Source organism: Enhydra lutris, unplaced genomic scaffold (genome assembly GCF_002288905.1).
Source record: "Enhydra lutris kenyoni isolate GAN:26980312 unplaced genomic scaffold, ASM228890v2 scaffoldscaffold76, whole genome shotgun sequence".
NCBI lineage: Eukaryota > Metazoa > Chordata > Mammalia > Carnivora > Mustelidae > Enhydra > Enhydra lutris.
The window spans coordinates 1236776-1246856 of NW_019154160.1; the positions used below are offsets into that span (position 1 = coordinate 1236776).

At 48.0% G+C, this 10081-nt stretch overlaps 1 long non-coding RNA gene across 2 annotated transcripts; it reads right to left on the bottom strand.

Annotated features, from left to right (window-relative positions):
* Window positions 1-2916: 2916 nt before the first annotated feature.
* LOC111160488 lies at window positions 2917-9626 on the bottom strand. Of its 2 annotated transcripts, XR_002641487.1 has the most exons (4): window positions 8073-9626; window positions 7143-7222; window positions 5030-5085; window positions 2917-3951 (listed from the first exon to the last, which is right to left on the bottom strand). It is a non-coding gene; the product is annotated as an uncharacterized LOC111160488 (long non-coding RNA). The 2 variants fall into 2 exon arrangements; XR_002641486.1 differs by having other exon boundaries at window positions 7143-9626.
* Window positions 9627-10081: the final 455 nt, after the last annotated feature.

The window sequence follows — 10081 nt, forward strand, 5'->3', positions numbered from 1 at the left end:
ACTGGTAAGTGCTGGGCTACACTTTGCCCTCTGCTCCCTGCCCCCCACCCTCCTGGTTTCAGGCTACTCCCCTGTGTGCGGCTGCCATTTACGGCCCCATCTTTTCTCATCACTGTGAAATCTGCCGGGGCAAAAATAATACCTACGGTAATGTGAAGAAGCCTAATGAAGAAGCAACTCGAATTAGCAGCACAAAATCCAGAATCTTGACATGGGTTAGCTTGGGTAGACCAATCACCTTCAGGGAGAGCTGTGAAGTCGTACAATCTGAAACGGTAAAGTATTTTTAAAAAGTAGGCAACAGAAAGCAAGATTATGAGGAAATCACTCCGATGTTCACTTTCTTTCTAGTTTATTGGTGTCACTAAATGCTTAAACGAGAATATCCTCACAGTATTTCCAAACTGATTGTGTAACCACTCAGAAGCTTGATGACGATCCCCCCAACACTCATGATAATGCAAGTGGCATATATCTGGTAGGTTACCCATTAAACGACTGTGACAGATCGTATTTCTGGTTAATTGTTAGTTCCTTATGACCTTAGATTTGCCTGTGTATTTAATAACACCATCTGCTGTCTCAGGTAGCAATACCACCTTTTTTACGTGAGGATTACTGTTCTTACTTCGTAAACAATGGTGCTCAATGGGAGGTGTTGAAACTCCACCATAGAATTATTTAAATTATGCTACCTCTGCAAAGCTTGAAGAGAGAACTGCTTTTCTTCCTTATGCTGGCTCTATTGGCTTCACCTAAAATATCATAATGGACATACCATAATAAAAGCATAAAAATGATTTCCAAGTTGTAGTCTTGGTCTGCAAGATGAAATGTTTTCAAAGAACTCGACTGTTATGTCTGTCCTATTTGGCTTCATCCAGACTCATTTCTCATAGTGTATAAATCTCTGGGAAATTTCCCAATAAAACAGACAATTAGGAACTAATTCCCACAAAGTGAAATGAGATGAGACTTTTTTTTTCTTTTTTTTTTAACCATCACTCAAGATTATACCTCTCCATTTGGGGGCATGTTGAGAAGGCTGCTCACGAACGAGAAATATCAAAACTTCTACTGATGTGTCTTCTATAACAAGGCAGATGGTGACAGGTTTTAAGTTGGGCTACCTTTGTTTGGGAGCCACAGACAGAAGCACCTGTGAAATGAATTCTTGGTGGCTGGGGAGACGGGGTGCGGGGGGAGCATTCACTTTTAATTTAACTAGGTTCACGCTGTACAGGGTACCGGACTGTAGTGTTGTTCTCCAACCCATGAATCACAACTTCCTAGAAAACAGGGGTTCTGCGGAGCGGTAGAACTGGTTTGCGCTGAACTGGTCTCTTCTGCACCAGGGGGCAGCTGTGCCTCTCTGAGTCAGGACAGACACCAGTCACCAGTTCCTTTGTCTACCTGTCCACTAACCCGTTCCCAGCCTTGACCCCAAAAGGAGCCCAGGTGAATGGGAATTGCTACTTGATTTTACTAGGGAAATGACAGCTCCTTAAAGGTGAAAACTTTTTTGCAACAGTAATTTTTCATTCCTTAACATGGTGACACTACTCAAAAAGTAGGAAGGAGCATTGGAAGATAAAGCGCTCTAGGTCATGCGTACCTGATTTGGAACTGACTTTTGTGGCGAACTGTGACAAAGCTCATAGGATTGACCGTTATAAGCCCAGCACTGACATGACCCATAACTTTATGCTAAAATATGGACACTTGACAGGGTAGAGGTTTGGGGGCTGTTTTTTTGGGGGGAGGGTAGTTAATTATGGGGAACCGGAGAGGTTGGCCTGAACACCCACCACATGAAAATAATCAAGAGGTCATCTGCCAACAGAAAACAACTTCGAAAGTATGGAATGTAGAATTCTGAGCCTAAACCACTTGACAGCATCCCAAAAAGGCATGTCCTGACATGTTTTCAGTATAAGAGGGCTTCAGCATTCCAGGCTTTTAAAAGAATGTCTCCTGTTACAGCTAAAAGGGGCTGCTTCTCCTTTTCCACACTCTGAATTCATGGAATCTGGAAGTCTGATTCTGGGACACTCACTTTCAAATATATTGAGTAATTTTTTAATATGAAAAGCAAGGAATATGGCTCTTTCTTGGTTTTAGAAAAATAGTTGAAACGCCCACACATAAGTGTTTCCCACCAACACCATTTTTGAAGTATACAGAGCTTCAGCAACGTCATGAGGGTTTTGTTATAATCAGAGCCAAATAAACGAAACACAAACAGAACGTTATGAATGTAATACTTCACTATAGGTAACAAATTTAAAATATAAGGATTCCTAGAACTTATCTCCCCCAACATCCTTTATAAATTCAGTATACAGCCAGCAGAAAAGCTGCCCAGCTATTAAGCAGAGGAATCCTGGGTGAGAATACCAAAAAAACCCTCAAAACAAGTTTCCACATCCTGCTGATCTATCCAGCCAAATGCCTGTCAGTGTATGGAACAGTTTTTCGTTTTACTCAACTGAGGTCCTCTTGAGTCTTCTGAAGGGGCTGTCAATAGATATTGAATCTTTGCCCATTTTATATGAAGTATATACATATATACATAATCTTTGCCCATATATATATATATATATATATATATATATATATATATATATAAAGATATATACATATATTTAAAATAAGGCTGTCTCTTGTGGAAATAAATATTTTCCATTAAGCCTTGAGACACTTCAATTGGGCATATTAATGCTGATACAGATGCTTTTGCCCTGGCTAACTTAAACTAAGCACAGACCGTGGCTTAGACACTCTTAGCTTGGGATCGGAGCCCAGACCAAGCAGACATAATGTTCTCAGATGATGGGATGATCTGGTAGCCACATGACCTCACAACTTTATTTCGATGGCACCAGGCCCCCCAAATAATGGGCAGACACTCATTGGTCACTCCTATGCATTGTTTTGTGATGCCACGTGTGTCAGAAGAATGTGGGGCTTGGGTTTGTCAAAGTCCCCTGTATGCCCATGAAATTGTGCACCGTGGGAAGGGTCTGGGTGGAAATGGCATTGAGTTCAGCGTCTCATCTCCCAGTAGAGAAAAACTCCAGCCCAGGGTGTCCAAGTGACCTGCCTCAGGTGATCTGCTGGGTGTGTGAACAGAACCTATGGTTCCTCACCCACTTCCTATGTGGGTATTTACATGTATGTAAAAAAAGAACCTGGGAAGAAAACAGAAATAGGAGGTAGCCCACCAGTGGGCTAAAGAAAGAACTGCAGTCCGGGAAACGTGGATTCTGGCTGTTGTTTACAGCAAAGTCTTCATTTCCCTGGTGCTCCAATAAATTGATAAAGTGAGCGGACATGACTTCTTAGTCATGGTGAAGAAGAACGAATTGATCTGTTAATGCAAATGTAGGTAGATCGATAGGTAGTGGAATAAAAGCAATCTGAAAAATGTTCAAAATCTAGATATCTCTGAAATGCTAAGAGATAGCCCCTAGGAAGTTCCCATGTGTGAAGTTCCCAGGCAAGTTTTCAGACCGGTTTCCTCACTAAGGAATTTGCTGGAAGGGCTGACAAGGCAGGCCAACAAGTCCATCAAAGTTCATCCGTACTTGCATTTTAGCTGTGACCAGATTTTTAGTAAACACACCATATTTAGGCAGTCGCAATAGGAAATCTTTCTCTATTTCTGTCCACTGGTGGTCTTTCAGCAGGGCACAAACTTGGGCTGTCTGTTCTCAAGACAAGTTCGGCTTTCTTCTTCTCTGTGTCAACTCAGTTCTGAGAGTGAATTTGGATTGTCTCGATGATTCTGCACTCCCCTTGGCAAAGAGGCATTGCCATGTGGGCACAGGAGCAGATGTGCTAATGCACACTTACTCCAATTAATAAATTACAGCCCATGATGAGTCGTTTAAATTTTTCTTCCTTTTTTCCTTCTGCAGGGAGCCTTCTGTGTCTCCTCTGTACATAAAACTGACCACACACAAAATGGAGAAATAATTTTACTGTTAAATATTTAGATCTTTGGGTATAATTAGAATATCACTTATACACATAAAATAATTGTTTTAAATGACAATATTACTTTTTTTCCCCCCTGTTCTATCCTTTGATGTGGAGAAGCTGTTGGGTGGGCCCTTAGTGCTTCTTTGGGAAGGACTGTTCCAGAAATAGGTATAATTTAGTGTGTTCCATGGAGGGGGTAAGTTCAGGGTCTTTCTACATTGCCATCTTGGACTAGAACTCCTTCTTCTTCTTTGTTTCTAAACACATTAGACGAGAGCAAGTAAGCCACCAGAACAGGTTATTGGTAAATATTTCGTAAGGAATACAAACAATGACAATGAAGGTCTATTTGGAATAAGTTGTGATCATTTTGCTTCCTACAAGCCCTTTATAACCATGAAATGCTATGGAATATCTGACTTCACTTTTTTTTTTTTCTTTTTTCTTTTCAGGGCCCCCTAGCCCCTTGTATTTATTTGTCTGAGTACAAAGTATCCAGGATTGGAATCCTATAATAGGAATTAAATGATTTCATGGGATTTTCCTTTTTGTTCTTAAGGAAACATGTCATAAGGATCTAGAGGTGCAGTATTCCAATTTGGTGACTGCCCAAACCATATCCTTACCCGACTAAATTCCAGAATGGAAGTCTTTTATCTTACCACCAACATTGATTTTAATCTAAGGTTCATAAAGACCAGCACAAAATAGCTTGCCATTTAAGGAGTCCCATACCGGGCACGGCATAGCGGCAACTGTCCCTCATCTCTACCATCTCCCTCTATCTGTTGTGACTGTTTGCTGTTCTTTGCTTGCATGTCCTGTGAACTATCTTAGAATTGCTTTTTTTCCCCTATGTATATAGATAGAGATTGGCGCATCTTAATATTCTCTTTGTTAACACTCACAAATGTTAACACTCCCTTGCTAGTTTTCTATACTGTGCTTGCGTTATTTCTTTTTAAATTCAAAATGCAGGTAGAATCTTCTAGACTATATCATTAGACAACAGGACTCATACCTGGATTTTAGTTCTGACACTCACCATTAATGCTACTGTAGGCAAATCACTCAATCTTTCAATACCTTGGGTTTCTGTTTCTGAAAAAGGATGACAAGATAAAATTTACGGTTGAAATATCTTTTTTGAATGTCCATATGAAAGGTATAATAAACATATAATAAACACAAGACAATCATATTATCCTTAACCTTTTAGAATTGTAACATCTTTCATTTTTTCAGTCCCCTTACTACTGAACGTGTATGCAGGAAAGTCACATTTTAAGTAGGTAAGCTAATGAAAGAAAATTCACCTTCTTAATATTTTCAAACATTATCCTTGAGGTTAGTTCACTATTGTGTCAGCATCTTCCTAGTGATATTTTTTAAAGGATTTTGGTGAGTGTCTTAAATATCCGTTAAACCCACATTCAGACATTTTTCCAGAAAAGTACATTTCATCATGCTCTTTCCAAAAAGTCAATAGCAGGGTTCTGGCAGCAAATGGCTGTTGAATCCCTTCCAGTTCTCCTACAAATTTCCTTGCAGACTGAGAGAGTGTGTGACCTCAATCTCTCCTTTGTCTGTATTTTTCACTTAGCGCTTTAAATTCTGACACAGTAAGTAGTTAGCCTACATCAAGACCCCAATTTTTACTCTAAACGGGGACCTATACATATGTTTACACATAGACTGGTGACTAACAGCTTCTGTGTATAATATGTGGGTGATTAAGAGCTCCTGTGATTTTATTTGGCCTGATTCTTAGACCCTCCACAGAGAGTTTATCTCCCCCACATGCAAAAATCTCTTTAATATCCGAATGCTTTCTGTGCACAGGGGAGGCAGGCTACAGGGAGAGGTCACACAGAGGGAAAGTATTTCTAAAAAAGTGTATTTGCAATTTGAAAACCAGTAGAACTGTCTCATAAAATGCTATTACTTAGAAGAAAGGCTCTTCTATCTATGACAGAAGGTTCATTTGTGTCACGACTCTCCATAGCGTGTACAGACGTATTCATATAAACAGGTCTGTTCAAGTACTTATTTATAACTTTTTTTTTTTTTTTTTTTTTTTAAGTAGAAAAGCCCTGAGTAGCACATGCACTCTTCAATCTTATGGCAGTTTTGCCCAAGTACAAGGAGCTGAGGATGTTATCCACAGAATCCCAAATGACACACAGGCTGCCTTTTTTCCCTCCTCCTCCAAATATGCCGGGGTCAGAGTTTAAGAAGCTCTAGTATGGTTGCAACATCACGCTATTAATAGAAACTGCGCTCTGAAGAATGAAGGCTGTGATTCCACATGTGAATATAGGGTGAAGTGCATGAACTCACAAGCCTCCAGGAATACCACCTCGTGGACAGCACACACGTTGTAACCCTCCCCCAGCTGCACGTCCTTAGGGCAGAGTTCCCTCAGGGTCTTCTGGAAAGAACCTTTTTTTTTTTTTCTTTACACTGCCCTGTGGACTGTCAGTACAGCGCTGTGGTATGTTAACAAGAGCATCTCCACTGGAGTAAGCTCTGGGGACGGTTCGGATTTTAGATGTTTAATGCTCACACATGGAAGCCCATGTAAAAAAAGCCCATGTAAATTGGGGAGGGCAGATTCCTTCCACCCATAGAGCTATTGCTTAGAACTGCTCCCTTTGGCTAAACATCTGATCACTTCCCTTATTCCTGCTTTTTGATGGTATCATAATAAACAGCTTTCCTTTTGCTCTTAAACTGTGGATGATTTTTATTTTTCAAAAAATCTTAGAAATTAGAGCTGGAAAGGACTGTTGCTTCATCTAATCTCGGCAGAGGTGTTCCCCGTAGAATGTTTTCTTTAGTTCTTAAGACAAATTCCAGCATTTCAGCAATCTGGTTAAAACCAGCCTCAACCCACTGCCCCACCAAGCCTTCCTGCGGCTTCCACCTGCCTGTCCACGTATGAATGTGCAGGAGCTCCCTGCAGCCAACCTGGTAACCTTGACTCTGAGTGGCAAAGAAGATCATAATGCTCTTCTGAAAGGACCAGCAGCCTTAAGCAAGAGGGCAGAGTCTACGTGACTAAAACATACCAACTTCCTCTTTCATAAGTCATCACATGATGAACTACAATTACAATTCCTGCCTTGTCTCTCCGAATTGCAGACGCATTGCCTCACCCTAGAAGCCCTGCTTCTGTGTGTGGAGGAGGTGGCTCTTGCTGCTGCAGCAGCCGCTTTGGAAGGGATCCAACTCCAGTCTGTGCCGGGAGGGAGGGCGGAGGGTGGAAGACGAAAACAAAGCTATGTTTACTTAGCATAGATCGATAAAGCTGCTTCGAAGCTACATGAAAGGCCAGGCATCATGAAAGACTTTTGATACAATATAAGGAATTGCTGTCCCGGATCCAGGGCCAGCCTTAACCCCCTTGATCCCGGAGCCTTTTATGGCAAGGGAGACCAGAACTAAAATAGCCTCCCCATTCTCCAGCAGGCATTTCATTAGGGAAGTTACAACAACTCGGTTTCGACATTAAACTCCTAGTGTAAAATAAAAAGGAAATGCCCTTCATTTGGAGAAGAAAAGCTCCATTCTACAAGAATCCTTACTTAGTCCCTCTCAAGGCAGAATTTGTATCTCGGTGTTTCTATTTTGGGATAGAACAGCAAGCTTTCCCTTGAGGGTATTACAGTACCAGCTTGCAGGTAAATGAGTATAATGACACCAGGGCTCTAACAGAGGGTGGGTTTTTTGTTTTCTAATCTTCCAGTCACTGCCTGGGGGCGGGGGGGCAGGTCTTGGGTGTGTCCAGATGGCTAGTTCGTCTGCGGCACAAAGCCTGGACCTCGTCCACTTCGGGCAGTGGCTCGGAGAGAGAAGTCACGTGCTATAATGAGTGGCACAGGGTCTCTCTGGAGAGCGACTGGAGGGACAGGTCCTGAAAGAGGCTCCAGACGGCAGGTACCGGGAGTGACCAAACCCACTGGCACCAGTTGCTCCAGGGAAGGAACTGGGCATGTCCAGTGCCCCCTGCTAGAGGAGGGTGAGGCAGGACTGCCATTGCAAGCAAGACCCGGGACCAGATGGGGAGACCTCCACGGCAAGCACACCTTCTCTGGAAATCCCCAGAAGACATGCAGGGTTGGCCTGTAAAAACATCTGGGCCTGGCACTACGTTTTCTGCGCCACTTTCGAACAGGTTTCTTCATGCTGCTGAGGCAGCTCCCTCCACTATTTCGCTAAGGGTGTTTTTCCTCTTCCTTGTGGTTAGTCCTTTGAAGCAACCTGGCATTTTCAACAGCAACAACTACAGAGAAACGTCAGCAGGATTTTTTTCTCTCTCCACCTACCAACCCAGTGGTAGGCAAGATAATGTAATGAGTACCCTGCTCTTCCCACACGGGGCCAGCCCGTTCCCGTCTCGGCGGGCGCTGCGGGCCTGTTTTCCAACAAAAGCAGCTCCTAAGGGCCGCCCGTGCAGAGCCGAGGTGTCTGGGTCACCACCGAGAGTGACTAAGCCGCGTCTGTTAGTAAGACTAAGACCGGCCAGAAGCGATTCACCATGGCACACAGCAGCTCCTCCTCCCGATAAAAGTGGGACACTCGAGCGCTCACTTCAGTCCCGGCACGGCCCGCGGCCGCCAGCACCCGCACAGCGCGGCGGGCCCAGCGGGCTCTGCGGCCGCGCCCCGCCTTCGCGCCAGGCGGGTCCGCGCCCACCGGGGGCTCCCCGGGCCCGGGCCACGCCGTCGGTCCCGCCCCACGACGGCGCCGGGGACTTCCGCCGATGGCCCGGGCCGCGCGACTCCACCAGCCTGCCAGCCGGCCACCCCACGGCCCCGCGCGGACCCGGGCGCCCTCGCCCCCTCCGGCCCAAGTTTGGTCCCGAGGGCGGGGCCCGGAGGCCTCCTGTCGCCGGAGGGGGCGGAGCCTGCGCGGTGACGCGACCGCGCCGGCCGTAGATCCCGGATCCCTGGAATGTGCATTCGTTCAATGAGGCCGCCAGTGCCAGGGGCGCCGAGTCACGTCCGCGCGGAGCGTGCGCACTCGGCGGCGGCGGCGGCGGCGGCGGCGCACGCGGGCCCGCGGCTCTGCTCCCACGTCACGCGCCCGCCGCACAGTCCGACAGGAGGCGGTGGGGTCTGCTGGCGCGGCGAGTACCACCCCCCCGCCGCCCCCGGCTCGGCAGGGCGGGCCGCTGCGGAGGAGGAGGGGAGGGCGGGGCTGAGGCTAGCGAGGGTCCCCAGGCCTCGGCCGAGCGGCGTGCGGACGCGGCCCCGGGCTCGGGCGCAGACTCTGCCGTTCGTGAAACTTAGGGCACCGCGGGGCGCGCGTGCGTCCCGACGGGTGCGAGTGTGCAAGCGCCCAGTGTGAGTCCACACGTAACTCCTCAGAACCAGAACTGAGCCACGCCACACTGACAGTCCCCGCTCTCGAGACTGACAGCACCAGTCACCGAGGGGTTTTGAAAACACGAGCACTAGCGCGATTTGGCCCAAACGTCCTGGAGGGGAGGAATGGGGACCGAGTAGTGGAGGCAGCCGAGCGTTGGGACGGCCGCGCCGCCTTCCCCTCGGGGACACCGGCCGCGGCGCTCTCGGGCGGCGCTGACCCGCGGGCGGGCGCCTCGGAGCCGGCTATCCCGGCAGCGCTCGTTCTCTCCCCGCGCGGGGGGAGGGGGAGGGCGCGGGCGCGGGGGAGGGCGGGCGCGCGCGCGAGGGGAGGGGGCCCGCGCAGGCGCCGTGCGAGGCTGTCGAAGAATCAAGTCTGTAGAAGTGGAGCGGCCGCGGCGGCAGCAGCAGCAGCGACGGCGGCGGCGGAGCAGAGGCGGGCTGGGCGCTGACGCGGGCGCTGGAGAGTGGCGACGCCGGGAGCTGTGAGAGAACAGCGGAGCGACCCGTGGCTCGCGCCGCGCCCGTGCTCCACGCCGTCCGGCAGCTGCCGCCGCCTCGGCGCGGCATGCCCCGCCGCTCGGGCTGAGCCTGCCCCGGCGGCCGCCCCCCGCCCCCCGCCCCCCCGGCCTCCCCGCCCCCCGCCCCGCACTCCGCGCCGGCAGCCGCCGCGACCTGCTGCGCTCCCCCGCGCCCGCGCGGCCCGTCTTCGCCCCGGTCTGGAGGCC